We start from the raw sequence: 17,917 nt of genomic DNA on the forward strand, positions 1-17,917 counted from the left end.
TGTCGGGAACCTGGGGCAGTGAGCCTGTACCCCGTGGCTTCCCACACACTATTTTGAAGGCGTTCCCATGCGCAGTCTCGCCTGTTAGTTCAGTCTGTAGGTTTCTCCTTTCTAACTCCTGAGCAGAACAGCACTGAACGGTGGTAGTCTTGCCTTGCCACCCAAAGAGTGCTAGGAAACAGTCACTCCAACCGATTGGTTCAGTCCGGAGAACGTGAGCGCATTCTACTTTACTTTCTGTTCAGTGATTTTGGAAAACAATCTTTTAGATTCTGGTCAGAAGGCGCTTGGATCCGTGACTTTGAAACACTCGCCACTACCACAAACAACTTTGGAAGTTAATCAGAAATAAACAGTATCTGGGATCTCATCCGTCCTAAACCCACGGGTCAGAGCACGGGGGGCTTCCACTAACTTCAGGTTAAGAGGATGAAACAGATCCGCGGAGAAGGGTCCCATGATCCCTGGAGACTAAAAGCAAGCCACGAACAGCCGGGACGCGCGGACCTGGGGGATGCGCCGGGGTCTGGAGGGCGGGGAGCACCCCCACCCAGGTCCGGGCCAGAGCCCGGGGCCAGGTCACCTGACTCGCGGAATTTGGGGCCGCGCGGGGTGGAATGGGAGGGGAATGGTTAGCGCCTCCCTTCCCGCTCCCGCTGGATCCAGGTCGGCGGGGGCCGGCGCCCGGCGGCCACGTGGTGGTGCTGCCGCTGCCCCCGCCCCGCCCGCCCAGCCCTGGAGCTCGGCGCCTACTGACCCCCGCAGCGGGAGAGGAGGAGGGACAGCGGCGCAGGAAGCCGAGCAGGAAGCGAGCCCGGCGGCCGCGTTTTCCTGGGGAAGCGGCGGGCGTGGTGGAGCAGCCAACAGGGTCCGGGGAGCGCCGCCGTCGCCTCGATGGGGTGAGTGCGCGGCACGGAGTTGGGAGGCTCCCGGCGAGGGGTCCCGGGCTCGTGTCCCCGCCTTTGTGTCTGGAGCTTGGGCGCGGGAGGCGCTGGGGACTGCGCCCGGGCGGAGCGACTGAGCGGGCTGCAGCCGGGATCCCGCCACCTCTCCCTGGTCCACCGCCGGCCGCCAACTGTCTGCGGAGAGCAGATCTGGGGACAAGAGGAAGGGGAGGAAGATGGAGATGAGGGTAGAGCGGGAAGACCCGGCCAAGTTAGGAGAAGGGTTCTTCCCCGGTCCTCCGCCACTCGCAGGCCGGCTGGGGCGGGGCGCGGGGCAGGGGCCGCGGCGGAGGGAGCGCGGTGGGAATGAATGAGCAGACCCGGAGGTGCACCCTGGAGTCTGCACCCGGTCCCACCTGCTTCACCCCGCGCGGAGCCTCGCTCCCCCTGCGTCCGTGCTGCGGAGCCCAATCCGCCTCCAGGCTGAACTTGGAGGAGGTGGGGAGGGAGGTGCGAGCGGGAGACTCCGGGTGGCTCCTGGGACGCGGGGTCCGCTATTGTTCCTCCTCTGAGTCCAGGGAGCCCCTCGGCCGGCCCAAGGGCGGGGGCGGGACCCCTCTGGGCCTGCCCCTGCCCCCTGCCCCCTGCCTTGTTTTCCCCACCACAGCTTAGGGAGGACGGATGCTGGAGTTAGGGCAGACTCGGGGCCTCCGGGACTTCGGGAGGAAGGAGGACGTGGAGCCACCAGAAAGGCGCCCGCCATGTCCCGCGACCCCTGCCTGGGGCGGGGGGAGGGGGTGTCGTCCTCAACCACCTTCGCTGCCTTCTTGGGCTGATTGGTGTCCTCGGTTTAGCTCCTGCGGTTTGCAGGGTTCACCTGCTAACTCCTTTGAGTTTCACATCCCCCTTTTGTGGAGGGGGCTCAGAGCCTGGAGAAGCAACAGACGGGGAATTAAGGCAGATGCAGCCCAGCACAGCGTGGAGGGGTCCGAAGTGGCCTCACGGGCCCTGAGCATGGCTGCCTTTCCAGGCTCCCTTTTATTTGCCAGGAGCCCAGCTAAGTCCAACTTTACTCCCAGAGATGTTGAGGGGAATCTGCGGACTCGAGGCCCCTCGCCTCGGGACCAGCGGCTTCTCTTCGCCGCAGCTCACGGGTGATCTGGGTGGGATTCCGTCTTCCTTCCGGGAGAGAATGCCCAGCTGCCTGGGATGGGGAAACGTTCCCGGATCTCTGGGGAATGTGGTCTCAAGGCTGCAGGGGCCTGGCAGAGAGGAACTGTCTATCACTAGGACATAGCCGAAGCTCATCTTAGCGAAGAGTCTCACCTCCGCGGGCTTTGCACAGAGTTGGAGAAGAGGTCAGGAATCACAGGGAGGCTGGATTATGGCTGCTCTGTCCCCAGCCTGCAGGTCTCTGTTCGCTCTGTGGCTCGGAGTTTTATTACCGATGGATATAATCTGATAATCTTTTCTTAATGATGCCTAACAAATGTGATTTTTTTTTTCACCCTTGGGTTTGTAAGACAGTCGATTTTATGCGAGGAAATTGATCCAGTTCTTATCTTTTAGTCAGTGCTTGCCTAACAGAGATTGGGAGAGCTATCCCATGCTGGGCTGTTGCACAGTTTTCATCTCCATTCACTGAGATGCTTCAGTAATGAATTTATTGTATTATGGCTTTTTGGAGGTGGTGGTGGTGGTACTGGTGGTGTGATTATAACCCTGCTGGAAAATCTTACTACTGTTAACTGAATTGAAAAGAAAGAATGCTGAGCCCCCTAGGGATTCCGTGGGGGAATGATGTAGGGTCCCGCCCACCAGTAGTGAACCTGACAGTGAAATTCTCTCTCCAGTTTGCTAGTTCTCAAAGCATGTTCTAAGCAGGTACACGTACTATCACCTAGGCTTTAAAGGTGAAGAAGAAGCAGGTTTGGAGGTTAAGAACAACTGGGCCTTGGAATTAATAGAATGCGGTAGACAACTTTTGCCTCACCTTCCTCCACCCCTTCCCTCCCTTCCTTCGTTCCTTTTTTTTTCATCCTTTAGAAATAAAAATAAGGGCCGGGCACGGTGGCTCATGCCTGTAATCCCACCACTTTGGGAGGCCGAGGCAGGTGGATCATGAGGTCAGGAGATCGAGACCATCCTGGCCAACACAGCGAAACTCCGTCTGTACTAAAAATACAAAAAAATTAGCCGGGCGTGGTGGCGGGCGCATGTAATCCCAGCTACTCGGAGGCTGAGGCAGGAGAATCGGTTGAACCCAGGAGGCGGAGGTTACAGTGAGCCGGGATTGGGCCACTGCACTCCAGCCTGGTAACAGAGCCAGACTCCTTCTCAAAATAAATAAATAAATGAATAAATAAATAAATAAATAGTATGAAATATTTCTAACATATGTAAAAACAGAGTATAGTAAGCCATTTTGTCTTCTACTTCCTAGGTTCAGGAGTTGCTAATATTTTTCATATGTGCCCCATACTCCTCCCCCCCCACAGAAAAATAAACTATAACTTAAATATTTGATCTATTCCTACTCCTTTGCCTCCATCCTCAGGTAACCTCTAATATGAAGTTAGCGCACATAGTTCCCAAGCATGTTTGGAACGACAGTGTATCCACAAAAGGATACATGTGGGTTTGTGTTTAACATTTTACATAAATGGTATAATTCTACCTATGTATAGCTTGCATTTTTAACTTACCTTGTTTTTGAGATACATGTGTTAATAGATCTTTATTCACTTTAGCTGTTACAGAGAATCCAAGTGTATGAAAAAAGTATAGTATGTTTATTCTCTTGTCAAGAGTAAATTAGAGTTTCTGTTTTTTCACTGTTTTTTTGTTTGAGATGGGGTCTCGCTCTGTCACCCAGGCTGGAGTGCAGTGTCGTGATCACTGCTCACTGCAGCCTTAACCTCCTGGGCTCAAGCAGTCCTCCTGCCTCAACCTCCAAAGTGGTTGGGACCACAGGCACATGCCACCATGCCTGGCTAATTTTTTTCATTTTTGTAGAGACAGGGTCTCTAAATGTTGCCCAGGCTGGCCTCGAACTGTCAGCCTCAAGTGAGCCTCCCACTTTAGCCTTCCACAGTGCATGAGCCACTGTTCTTGGCCTAGTTTTTTACTGTTACAATTTTTCTGTTGAGTGACACTCTATTTCCGTTTTCATTTTTATTTTTATTTCTTTTTACTATAACAGTTTGTACAATAAACATCCTGATATGTTTTCTTGTGCACAAATTTTTCTGTTACGCACTTATTCAATTAGTTGCTGGGGGTAATGAAATTTAGGTAATATTGCATTTATTATTCATTCTTCAACAAATATTTAGGGTGCTTGTATGGTCTTGGTTATCTGTTGCCTAAAAAAGTGAAATTGATCAATTTTAAATTCTAAGAAGATTACATTAGTTGGCAGGATTTTTTTTTCTTTTTTCTTTTTTCTTTTTTTAAACAAGAAAAGTGGGCCTAGTGTAGTGTTGCACACCTGTAATCCCAGCACTTTGGGAGGCCAAGGCAGGAGGATTGCTTGAGCTCAGGAATTCAAAACTAGCCTGGAAACATGGTAAAACCTCACCTCTACAAAAAATACAAAAAGTAGTTGGACGTGGTGGTGTGCCTGTGATCCTAGCTACTCAGGAGGCTGAGGTGGATGGATTGTTTGAGCCCCCGATGTCGAGACTGCAGTGAACCTAGATTACACCACTGCATTGAAGCCTGGGTAACAGAGTGAGACCCGTCTCAGCTCCCAGCACTTTGGGAGGCTGAGGTGGGCGGATCACCTGAGGTCAGGAGTTCGAGACCAGCCCGACCATCGTGGACAAACCCCGTTTCTACTAAAAGTACAAAATTAGCCGAGTGTGGTGGCGCATGCCTGTAATCCCAGCTACTTGGGAGGCTGAGGCAGATGAATCACTTGAACCCGGGAGGTGGAGATTGCAATAAGCCGAGATCCTGCCTGCCACTGCACTCCAGCCTGGGCAACAAGAGCGAAAACTCTGACTTAAAAAAAGAAAAAAAAAAAAAAGAGAGAAAAAGAAAAAGTGCCTCTTCATTGTAAAATTGAAGCAAGAGACAAGTCCGTGGTGCTGTTTGGGATTTTTGTGCGGAAACGTTTTCTCAGCTAGTCACTGGCCGTGTGACCTTGGATTACTCACCCAACCTCCTCTTCCTCATTTCTTTGGTAAGATTAAGGGGTAGGAGTAAGCATTTACAAAGGCACATTCCTGTTCTAAGAGTCTGAAAATGTTACTGTGTTAGTGACGCATTTTTCCCCTAATGGTAACCCCTCAGGCTGAAAGGAGTTTAAGGCATTTAAACACGTTGGCGTCCTCATTCCTTCAAACTGCCAGGCACATTCTTTTTTCTTTTTTTTTCCCCCTAAGTTCATGTCAGACACATGTTACACATACCATCATCATGCTCGTGAATTCTACAAAAGGATCTTCAGGCGTCTTGCCTCAGAGCCTTTGCATGTGCTCTTCTCACTGCCTGGAAAGCACTTCCCTTAGACGTCTACATGGCTGTGTCAACCCTTCAGGTGTTATGCTCAGACACCTCCTTCCAGTCCAGCCTGCAACCTCGTCTCTGCTTTATTTACCTTCAAGGCACTTACCACTTTCTAGCTTGCCATGTACAGGTTGAGTATTCTTTATTCCAAAACGCTTGGGACCAGAAGTGTTTCGGATTTTGGATATTTTTTAAATTTTTGGAGTATTTGTATTACATGGTTGAACATTGCTGATTCAAAAATTTGAAGCGCTCCAGTGGGTCTTTCTTTTGGGGTCGTGTAGGTGCTCAAAGAGTTTCGGACTTTAAAGCATTTCAGATTCAGATTCCTGGATTAGGGATACTCAACCTGTAATTTATATTAGTATTCTATACTAGATTATGAGCTCCACAAAGGCATGGGGTTTGCCACTCTTGTTCACCATTGTATTCATGGTGTCTAGAACAGTGTTGACCCCTAGTAGGTAAACAGATGTTTGATGAACAAATGGATGTACTTTTTGTTGTGATTTTCTCTGTGGAATTTCCCCTTTAACATTTACTGGATATCCTAATTTGTGCTGGTGAGTGCACCATGTCTCATATTCACAGGTTCCTTCAGGGTAAGAAAACATATGTCTTCTAGGGAAACCACTCCTTTTAAATCTAAGTGATTTATCCTACAAGCCACTTATGTCTTCAGATTTTTTTTCTCCCAATATTTTCCTAATCCTGAATTTAGAGGAAAACATAAGTAACACGGTGCTTAGAAACACACATACCTTTCCTTTTGTGATAACCTCGTGTTCCAATGTGATGAATGTGGAAGATGCATAACAAGTAAATGCTGACCATATTCCATACGACATCTCCACTAACAGGCCAGCAGCCATCTCAAGCAACACCAAGCACACTGCATTTCTTTCTTTTTTCTTGAGATGGGGTGTTGCTCTGTTCTGGAACTTCTGGGCTCAACCAATCCTCCCACCTCAGCTTCCTGAATAGCTGGGACTACAGGCGTGTGCCAACACACCTGCCTAATATTTCTTTTACTTTTTATAGAGACAAGGTCTCCTTACGTTGCCCAGGCTGGTCTTAAACTCCTGGGCTCAGATAGTCCTCCCGCCTCAGCCTCTCAAAGTGCTGGGATGATAGGCATGAGCCACTGCCCCTGGCCCACACTGTATTTCTAAAAACAAAAAAAGTGTATTTTGTTGGATTGTTGCAGAGTGTACATCATCATTGCCCTGACTTTGTGTCTTCATGAGGATTTTTTTGGAGGGGGAGGAGGGATGTATTTTTCATGATGGAAGGAAAATGAGGACCTTAATCTGAAGATCTTGGTGCAACTAATATGTAGAAGGTACCTAGATATACTCTAAGAATTGCCACATCATGCAGTCCTTAATTCATGGCACAAAAAACATTCACTGTTATAACACCAGTACATTGTTTCGCTAGAAGCCAATTGAATTTTCTCTACCTTGCATGATGGGTATAGGAGCTGGCAAAAGAAAGCTAAATATATCAGAGGCCTCTTGGGTGTATTTTATATGGTGATAGGGAAAAGGAGTCTAGATTTTTTTCCCCCAGTAAACTATATTAGGTATACGATACTGATGATAATCCTTTAAAACATGGCTAGAATATTGAAGTACGCCGTTTACAATTTTTTTTACATCCTCTGTAATCAAATGATATCGAAAGAAATCGGTATATTATGAATCTGGATAGGCCTAGTTAACCTTTAAGCTGAAAACCATAAGCATAGAATTATATGATTATTATTAAAATGTTGCACAATTTAAACAGGTTCCTTTTTTTTTTTTTTTTTTTTTTTTTGAGGCGGAGTCTCGCTCTGTTGCCCAGGCTGGAGTGCAGTGGCCGGATCTCAGCTCACTGCAAGCTCCGCCTCCCGGGTTTACGCCATCTCCTGCCTCAGCCTCCCGAGTAGCTGGGACTACAGGCGCCCGCCACCTCGCCCGGCTAGTTTTTGTATTTTTAGTAGAGACGGGGTTTCACCGTGTTCGCCAGGATGGTCTCGATCTCCTGACCTCGTGATCCGCCCGTCTCGGCCTCCCAAAGTGCTGGGATTACAGGCTTGAGACACCGCGCCCGGCCTCCTTTTTTTTTCTTTGACACGAGTCTCACTGTGTTGCCCAGGCAGGAGTGCAGTGGGGTGATCTTGGCTCACTGCAACCTCCGCCTATCAGGTTCAATCAATTCTCCTGCCTCAGCCTCCTGAGTAGCTGGGACTACAGGTGCATGCCACCATGCCTGGCTAATTGTTGTATTTTTAGTAGAGATGGGGTTTCACCATGTTGGCTGATCTCGAACTCCTGACCTCAAGTGATCCACCTACCTTGGCCTCCAAAAGTGCTGGGATTACAAGCATGAGCCACCACGCCCAGTCTAAAGAGACTTCTCTTCAATTTGTAGTTAGTCATGAGCTGAAAAGTACAGGTGGTTCAACAAAAGATAAAGATTGTTCATCAAATGTCAATTTTCTGGCTCCAGCCATCTACAATGTTCAGCTACAATGAACAAAGAAATTAGCTTCGTCTTTGATATCAGACCTACTGAGAGATATCAGCAAATTTAATCAGTATTTTAAAAAGTAACTTTTGGCCAGGCATGGTGGCTCACACCTGTAATCCTAGCACTTTGAGAAGCTGAGGCAGGAAGATCGCTTAAGCCCAGGAGTTCAAGACCAGCCTGGGCAACATGGCGAAACCTCATCTCTACAAAAAATACAAAACTTAGTTGGGCATGGTGGTGCATTCTTGCAGTCCCAGCTACCCAGGAGGCTGAGGTGGGAGGATCACCTGAACCCACAAGATCGAGGGTTGCAGTGAGCTGAAATCTCACCCCACACTCCAGCATGGGCAACAGAGTCAGACCCTGTCATAAAAAATAAAAAAATACAAATAAAAAGTAACTTTACTGACTTAACCATGTGTTTAAAAACAAAACAGAACATTCTTCTATTCGATTGAAGGAAGCATGCCTTGTTCTTCAATTTTATATTCTATGTGTCCAGTAGAGTATCTGCCACACAGTAGGAGATTAACATCTCTGAACTACTCCTGCCTCAGAGGTCGTTAAGCCCCTCATGGCGGTCATCAGATACAGAGCTGTCCTAGTCTAGAGGAGAATTAAACCATAATCAAAAGGCAGAAATCAGCAGGGAAGTACCAAGTCGAAGTTCAGAAGATGTGAAAGAAACACTTTTCCTCCTTATCTACTTTTTGCGGAAGTTTGTGCATCGTGTCTTGATTGATTCACCCGCTGAGTTTTTGTGATCAGTGTCACCTCATCTAACCATATTTGCGATCTAGGCCAGTCCCTTCTGTAGCGAATGTCATTCACAGGAAATTACAGTCTGGCTGTAGAATTCCATGACCGTATGTCACACCTGGGCAAGGGGACACTTTTGGGAAGTTCTTCATGATTTGCTAATCCCTGCTTCTAAATAAACAGAACCTAGTTGTGAGAAAAGGTGATTATACTCCAAGAAGCTTACTGTATGGTGGAAGGAAATACATGGGTTCTTTTTTTTTTCCTTCCTTCCTTCCTTCCTTCCTTCCTTCCTTCCTTCCTCCCTCCCTCCCTCCCTCCCTCCCTCCCTCTCTTCCTTCCTTCCTCCCTTCCTTCCTTCCTTCCTTCCTCCCTCCCTTCCTTCCTTCCTCTCTCTCTCTTTCTTTCTTTCTTTCTTTTTTTCTTAACTTGACATTTACGCCGGACACAGTGGCTCAGGCCTGTAATCCAAACCCTTTGGGAGGCCGAGGACGGCAGGCCACTTGAGCTTAGGAGTTGGAGGTCAGTCTGGGCAACATGGCAAAACCCCGTATCTACTTAAACAAAAAAGAAGTGTATATATATTGCAGTGAGCCAAGATCACACCACTGCACTCCAGCCTGGGTGACAGCAAGACACTGTCTCAAAAAAAAGAAAAAAACATGACATTTAGTGAACACCAAAGCTTATTATCAAGGAACCAGTTTCCCTTACACTTATTTATTATATTACCTTTTAAAGCTCAACTTAATTTTACATATCTATTTTAGGTATTGCTATTGATAAGATATTCTTATTTCCATAGGTTATTGGGGAACTGGTGGTGTTTGGTTACATGAGTAAGTTTTTTAGTGGTGATTTGTGAGATTTTGGTGCACCCATCACCCGAGCAGTATTCACTGCATCCTATTTGTAGTCTTTTATCCCTCACTCCCTTCCCACTCTTTCTTCCTGTGTCCCCAAAGTCCATTGTGTCATTCTTATGCTTTTGCATCCTCATAGCTTAGCTCCTACTTATGAGTGAGAACATACGATGTTTGACTTTCCATTCCTGAGTTACTTCACTTAGAATAATAGTCTCTAATCTCATCCAGGTCACTGTGAATGCTATTAATTCACTCCTTTTTATGGCTGAGTAGTATTCTATCATACATATATACCACAGTTTTTTTATCCACTCATTAATTGATGGGCATTTGGGTTGGTTCCACGTTTATGCAATCAGTTTACTTAATTTAGCTGTTCTTATCAAAGAGGTAATAACTCTAAAACTAACAAGTAGCCTCTTTTCACTTTCACTAAGTCTGTCCAGTTCCTTTTGCTGGCTGAAGTGACAGACACTCAGAAAACTGGCAGTGATAACTGGTGGGGAATCAAAGGCGGGAGAAGCTTCCTTTTGCACTAGGGCATCACAGAGTAAAGTGTTTTTCTTTTTTTTTTTTTTTTTTTTCCCCTCTAAGAGGAATCCATTTGCAAACCAGAGAAGAAGACCATCTAGCAGTGATTCTTAAATATTCATGAGGCATAAATGGGCACTTGCAAATCTGATGGGGGTTTTGGACCATTCTTCCTTGGAGAATCTGATGTATGTACAATGATGCTATAAATGCATACTTTTTATCAGTCTCATGAGTTTCATGGAACTTCTTGCCCTAAGGCCATTTATAAACCTCTTTGGAATACCCAGGTTAAGAACCCACACTGACCACCTATCAAAGTTTGAGAATACAATTACAAGGGCTCTATTTTTCTATCATGTGCCACTATCCCCCAGGACAGTTTGATAACCTATCATACATGAGTGAAAAGTAACAATTGTAGGTTTTATACTCTCAATTTGAAAACTAGTCATCGGTTGCTATGTCAACCAATCTACATACTATTGACCATTTTCAGGATCTATTTCTATTAGATGTAATAAAATGCAGTTTAGATGCAATGAAAAGGTGGTTTTGTAGTATGACTATTTCACAGAGATCTGATGAATTCTAAGGATATGTCTTAAGTTTCTCACCCCAAGGAGTTGGGTCTGCCCTGTCTCCAAGCTTTTGCTGGCAACAGTTTCCCAGTTTTGCTGTTAACAGGAGGGAACGGAGATGTTCCCGGCCCCACCTGACAATACTCACAGGCTCACAGGAAATGTCCCACACCCCACTTGACAGTACTTCTAGGCTCACAGGTGTCCTGGGCACCCCCTGACAGTACTCCTAGGCTCACAGATGTCCCAGGCACCCCCTGACAGTACTCCTAGGCTCACAGATGTCCTAGCCTCCCGACAGTACTCCTAGGCTCACAGATGTCCCGGGCACCCCCTGGCAGGACTCCTAGGCTCACAGGTAGGCCTTTGGCTGCTCAGCCCAGTGGGGGAAATATCCCCAACTGGCTCTTCGCTTTGCCCTTTTCTTTTTGGCCCCCTAGCCTGATGGGGCTGTCTTGATGGGGACCTGAAGAAGACAGGGCCACACTTCTAGTTGGGGAACTGACCCTCAGCTGGAAGCCTGCTCTTCTGGAGGAAAACATGCTTCTGTGGGAAGTATTGTGCACAGGGGAAGGGACTGCCGTGTCAGCTGTACTCAGAGCTGCCTGCTTCTATCAGTGTTCACCTTGGGTGACGTTCTCAAGCCATTTCAGTCAAAAACTGACAAAAAGGGCTGCAGATCTGCCTGTAACAGAGGCTGCCTGCCTGACCTGACAAAAGCTCTTTGGATGGGTCATTGTAATTGACTTGAGCACCTTCTCTGCCATAGGCACCTTGCTGCTGGACTGTCCCCGAGCAATATCAGGGCTGACGTAGTCATTGTTAAGTTTCCCGGTATGTGTTGATGGGATAATTGGGTATTAGAAGATCTCTGGATGAATAACAAGCCCTGCCCTTGAGGACTTAAGAGTTTTAGCCAGGTTAGATATGGTCGCAATCTGCCACAGTACAAGGCGACTGTTAGTGGTGGGAATGGGGTGGCAGTGGTGGGAGGGAATTCTTTTCACAGATGAGGCTGAGGTCTAGAGAAATGGCCCCTTGGAAAGGGACAGTTAATGAGAGGCAGAGATGGATGAGGCCCTAGTACTGGCTGCTTAGTGCTGCGCTTCTACACATTGTAATTTTCTGTCTCTCTCACAGGTCAACAGAGACCTTGAGAGTCCTGTATGTAGCTAATTATAATTGTTATTTGGAATTGATATCATTTTTCTAATTTGAGAAAATGTTCACATTTCTTTTTTTTTTCTGAGACAGGATCTCGCTCTGTCCCTTAGGCTGGAGTGCAATAGTACAATCTTAGCTCACCGCAGCCTTGACCTCCTGGGCTCAAGCAGTCCTCCCACCTTAGCCTCCCTAGTAGCTGGTGCTACAGGTGTGTACCACCACTCCTGGTGAATTTTTGTATTTTTGTACAGACGGGGTTTCATCATGTTACCCAGGCTGGTCTCAAACTCCTGAGCTCAAGCAATCCGCCTGCTGCAGCCTCCCAAAAGTGCTGGAATTACAGGCATGAGCCACCATGCCCTGCCTGAGCCGGTTTTTTTTTTTTTTTTTTTTTTTTTCATTGGAAAAGAACTATTGAAAACGTAGGCATAGAAATTATAGCCGATAATGATATATTTACCATTCAGAGTTTCCTTGGGCTACTTTTGATTTTTGAGGAAAGACTCCTAAGTCTTAAGTGCAGAAGACTTGTATAGACTTGGACAATTCACCTCAAAGAAGAGGGTCAAAATTGGGAGCTCCAGGGGAGGCCAATGGCATTGAGTGGCAGCATGGAGGTCAGAAGAGGTGCAGGACCCAGGCCCTTGGCTGTGAGAACCATGTAACAAATGTTTGTAGGGCATTGTTGGTGAGTTGACAGATTCTGTGCTGAGCCTCTTAATTTGACAAGAATGCTCAAGTAATTTGAACATCTCCTCCCATGAAAGCTGACATATTGGTGATTGATCCTTTTTCAAGCATGAGAGGAATTACTTCTGTTGCTGAGAGAGGACAGCCATACACAGTGGCCTCTTCTCAGCCACCCAGAGGATGTGGGAACTTGTGAGCCAGGAGGCTCATGGACAACTGGCTGCATTTTCTTTCTTCTCTAAGAAAGGCAGCCAAGACAGGGGTGGGCTCACGCCTGTAATCCCAGCACTTTGGGAGGCTGAGGCGGGTGGATCGCTTGAGGTCAGGAGTTCGAGATGAGCCTGGCCAACATGGTGAAACCCCGTCTCCACTAAATATACAAAAATTAGCTGGGCATGGTGGCGCGCGCCTGTGATCCCAGATACTCGGGAGGAGGCTGAGGCACGAGAATCACTTGAACCGGGAGGCGGAGGTTGCAGTGAGCCAAGACTGCGCCATTGCACTCCAGCCTGGGCAAGAGAGCAAGACTGTTTCAAAAAAAAAAAAAAAGTGGGCCCCAGGAAGGGTTCAGCATCCTTTATTTAACTTGTTAGGAGGCCATAGCACCAGGCAGGGTGCTGAGTGTTCCATCTTTCTGTCTCCAAGCACAGGCCCACTTCAGGCCCGGTTTCTATTTATCATGGGTACAAGTTGATTCAAATGCTCTCACAACCTTCTTGGGTCTTTGTTTAAAGAAATAAAAAAATTTCTTAGATTTTCTTTGGAGTTGATATCATTTTTCTCTTTTGAGAAAAACATTTCACATTTCTTAAGAGCTTTTTTAAATTGGGGAAAAAAAACTATTTAAAATGTAGGCATGGAAACTGTCGTCAATATCCATATACTTACCATCCAAGATTTTCTTGGAGTGTTTTTGTTTTTTGAGGAAAAACTCATGTCTGCCACTAACTTCATGATGTATACAGCCTCTCAGCAATCTTGATAAATTCCTAGGTAATTAGGTTCTTTTTTTTTTGAGACAGTCTCGCTCTGTCCCCAGGCCAGACTGCAATGGCACCATCTCGGCTCACGGCAGCCTCTGCCTCTCAGGTTCAAGCGATTCTCCTGCTTCAGCCTCCTGAGTAGCCGGGACTACAGGCATGCGCCATCACGCCCAGCTAATTTTTGTATTTTCAGTAGAGACGGGGTTTCACTATGTTGGCCAGGATGGTCTCGATCTCTTGACCTCATAATCCCCCTGCCTTGGCCTCCCAAAGTGTTGGGATTACAGGCGTGAGCCACCATACCCAGCCGGTAATTAGGTTCTTTCTGTGCTATACAACTTTACACAGTGTTGGGTGTGCTGTTTGTTTCCTTTTGCAATTGCTCTTCTTCTACAGTCTCTAAAAGCCTAATGAGACAGGCACACGATGCACCGATTTCCTCCAAGTGATACCTATCTGTCTCCCAGCCAATCTGTTGATGGCTTTGTTAGTGTTTGTGCCTTGTTTGGCAGCAGGCTTGCTTTCTGTCTCTTCTTTAAAACAACCCCTGATTATTTTAAGTGCATAGCCCCTACAACAAAGGGTATTTGATTCTATGCCTCTTTGATCAAATAAATTGAAAGTAGGTGTTTATATCCACGGTGGCAAAAGAAAAGGGAGCGACTCACCCTGTCCTGGTGATAAGTGCTACAGGCTCGGGTGGCAGGCTGCGGGCTGTGGGCACTTTTGTGTGTGGCTTCCTGAACAATAGCACTGTGCACCTCTGCCCCATTCTTGTCTCGCTGGGTGATGTTTTTCAGGATTCCACTTGTGTAGTATCAGTGCTTAGATTGTCCTGGAGAATTGCAGTATTTTCTTCTTTATAGGCTAGAGAGAGTTATACAGGATGGAATAATTTCTTAAGGAACAGAAATGTCTTAATGTTAGAGAAGTACGTAAGTATCTAAACATTCTGCTTTTCCAAATTGTCGCCAATACATGGAAACCTCCATCCCAGTCTGTTGTAATGTAAAAATAGCCATTTCACTTGTCTATAATTATCTTTATATTTTCTCTGTTATTGACTTTGTGTAAAATTATTCCTTAAGCATATGCTCTCCATGTGAGAACAAAGAAATAAAGATGCTACCTTCATTCCAGTGAGGCAGGGGTGTGTGAGTGAGGGCGAAAACAGCCAGAAGGAATGCCTTTTGCAAATTGGTCCATTCACATTTCCTAGAGGGACCTCTATGTGCCAGCAGCAACTCTGAGGACTGGTTCCATCTTTGAAGGCAACTGAATTTTTTCTTTTAAGCACTACAAAGATTGGTCTGTTGGCCAGACTTTTAAAAATTACTGGTGTTGTCTCACGTGCAGCCCAGTATCACGTCTTGGGCTTGGAAATTGAACCTTAGTTTAATCTAGCCTCCTCTATTTGTACACTATGCCCCTTTGGCTAAATAAACATTTTCTGCTGCAATTTCCTAGTCTGGAAGCTGAGAATAATAACAATAGCATCTAATTCTGAAGTGCTTGTGGGCATTCAATGAGATGATATTCATTTATAATAAAATAATTTTAAAAATAAAATTTTGCAAAGTAATCTTTAAAGGATCGCTATTGTGGCTGTTATTATCATTGCTAATGTCATCATGTTTTTTATCACCCTACCTTTAAAGAACTGCTGATATATTGGCCAACATGATTATTTCTGCCATTATAGTCTATAGCAATAAAGAGAGGTTGCCCCACATGTTATTGTAATACATCTGCCTTGTGTCTTCTGTTCAGTTTGCAACTGTTTCTCTGTATTAGCATTCTCCCTATTTACCCTTCTATTATTATGTCATTATGTAATGTGGACAATCTAAAGATGTAGTTCTTTTATTAGTTCCCAGTCTTATCTTATTCCAGATTGTATTAACAAGCTCCTCAGTCTCACCAGAGAACTTTTGTTGCTACCACCATAATCTAGACACAGAGTAGTAACATCTTGGTTAAACCGAAAGTGGTAGCTCTTAGCATGAAGCAATGGTATAGTTAATTTCCTATTGATTTTTTTGGAAAATTTTCCAAATGTTGATAGAGAAAAACATAGATATGTTTTCTGAATAGTATATAACAGGGTAATAGTTCTTTGTTTTTTGTTTTTGTTTTTTTGGAGTTTTCAGCCTCCACTACAGAAAACTTGGGGCTGGGATAAGCTAACACAGTCTTACTTTGTTAGATGCTGTACAGCAAGTAAAAGCTATAGCTTCTTAACAGTAAGGAGGATAAGTGTAGCCCTGTGGGTGCCCCTTTGTCAGCCCTAATTGAGGATGGTCTTTTGGCACCACGTAAGCGGGGAGAGAATACAGGAGATTCCCAGAGTGGTAAACTAGCCCTTTCATAGACAGACATGGTCTTCTCGGCAACAGGGTAATAGTTGAGTTTGCACACACTAGGAGTCCATCAGCCTTTAAGTGAAATAAAATTGTGGGCTAATTATTCCTTCTATGTGTGGCAGAGGGCATCTCTTAAATTACAACTATCAATTATTGTTTAATTATTAACCTCCATTATTTGCTAGATTTGTTTTGTGATCTTATGATAGTAAGTGAATGTTAAAGCTGGGAGCATATACATTTTCTGCTTAATTTTACATCTGCTTTGTTAGTATAATAATAAGATGCTATGTGCTTGAAGGGAAAAATCTAAATCATTACTGTCTAATAAAAATGCAAGCAAACCACTAATACAGGCCACATAAATCATAGTAAATTGTCTAGTGGCCACAATAAAAAGTTTTTAAAAAATGAAATTAATTTTAATAATTTTATCTAGTGTATCCAAAATGTTATTTCCAATATGTAATCCATATAAAACTTACTAATAATGGAGTTGACATTCTTTTTTACTAGTCTTTGAAATCCATTGTATAAATCCCATTTATAGTGCATTTCAATTTGCACTAGTCACATTTCAAATGCACAGAGGCCACATGTGGCTATAGTATTGGACAGTACTGGTCTAAATAATATGTCTTCTTATAGGTCCTGTAACCCCACTCCACCTGACATCTAGAATGTTCTCAATAAATGCTTATTTGATTAAGCTCCCTCTTACCCAGTTAACTGGGATTTTGCCCTTGGCTTTAAGCATTTCTGTAGAGAATTACAATAGCTTTATCACAAACTAATTATACAAGGTATAATAGACATTTGAGTTTTAGGTTTACAAATCCATATCTCTACTTTTGTGCAAGTGCATTAACCCATGTGGACTTTTTATTTAAAAAAAAAAACACAATGATTTTGTAGGCTGGAGTCCTATGGTCCATATTTCTGTATCATTTGTGTACTTGGCTTCTAGTTGGGATTCAGTGCATATGACATGAGTAAGAAATTAGAGGCTTCTTATCTTTTCTCATAAACTGTAAGTTCTTGAGTAGCCTTAATACTATTACCGTGTAAAACTCTTGCATTAGATGCAAGGTATGTAGATTTGTGGATATGTGTGGGGCGCGGGGGGAGCATATTCAGTCTTTACTGGTTGGTGGAAGCATTCCCCATCCTATATGTTAGTGCTGTTTGCTTTTTATGCGTGCACACAGTAAGTGGTTGAAAATTGAAAGAAAGTCTAGGGTTTCAAATTTAGTTTACAGGAGTTTGTCTTTATCAGGCAGGTGGATCTAGCTGCCCCCATAGCCCAGAACAGCCTGCAGCTTGTGATGGAAAAATATCTGAAAGGCTTTTCTATTTGTAGTGTGGCAAATCCAGGCTGGCATGGCCCCTGGGGGTTGATGCCTTGGTTAGGTGGTGTCTCTTCCAGGTGTCTTGTTTAGAATAAATTAGGTGTTTTCATACCATACCTTCACCACTATTCAAGGATTAACTGCTATTTATCATTAGGCATTGAGGTCTCCTGGTCCAGCTGAGCCCCAGCACCCCTTCTCACCCATACCAAAGACAGCTTCTCTACCATCTGTCCTTCCTACATTGTTTCTGCCTATCCTGAGGGTTTTGTTTTTCCTATTTCTCCTTAGTATGTACTCAAGGGAAACAAGTTTCCTTGTTTCCTTCCTTTGTACTCCCTCAGTTCTGCAGAGTCAAGTCCCAGGAGAGCAGAGAAGATAGGGTCCATTCCTATCTCCAGACCCCAAGCACTATTACCTCTTAAACCCAGCTGTTACTGTGGCTTTTTTTATTTCTTGAGGGTTTAAAAATCATTGAATGCCGCCGGGCGCGGTGACTCACGTCTGTAATCTCAGCAGTTTGGGAGGCCGAGGCGGGCGGATCACGAGGTCATGAGATCAAGACCATCCTGGCTAACACGGTGAAACCCCGTCTCTACTAAAAATACAAAAAATTAGCGGGGCGTGGTGGCGGGCGCCTGTAGTCCCAGCTACTCGGGAGGCTGAGGCGGGAGAATGGCGTGAACCCGGGAGGCGGAGCTTGCACTGAGCCGAGATC

The 17,917-nt window shown here is 45.3% G+C and overlaps 1 protein-coding gene across 4 annotated transcripts in view; it reads left to right on the plus strand.

Annotated features, from left to right (window-relative positions):
• The first annotated feature begins 665 nt into the window (after positions 1–665).
• The window catches only part of RAI14 (retinoic acid induced 14), a 175,358-nt gene continuing 158,106 nt past the window's right edge, over positions 666–17,917 (plus strand). For all 4 annotated transcript variants that reach the window (XM_033179319.1, XM_033179315.1, XM_033179323.1 and 1 more), the window contains exon 1: positions 666–899. The gene's annotated coding sequence lies outside the window, so the exon portion shown is untranslated. The remainder of the gene's footprint in view (positions 900–17,917) is intronic.

The sequence above is a fragment of the Trachypithecus francoisi genome, unplaced genomic scaffold (assembly GCF_009764315.1).
Source record: "Trachypithecus francoisi isolate TF-2019V2 unplaced genomic scaffold, Tfra_2.0 Lachesis_group2, whole genome shotgun sequence".
NCBI classification, from domain to species: Eukaryota; Metazoa; Chordata; class Mammalia; order Primates; family Cercopithecidae; genus Trachypithecus; species Trachypithecus francoisi.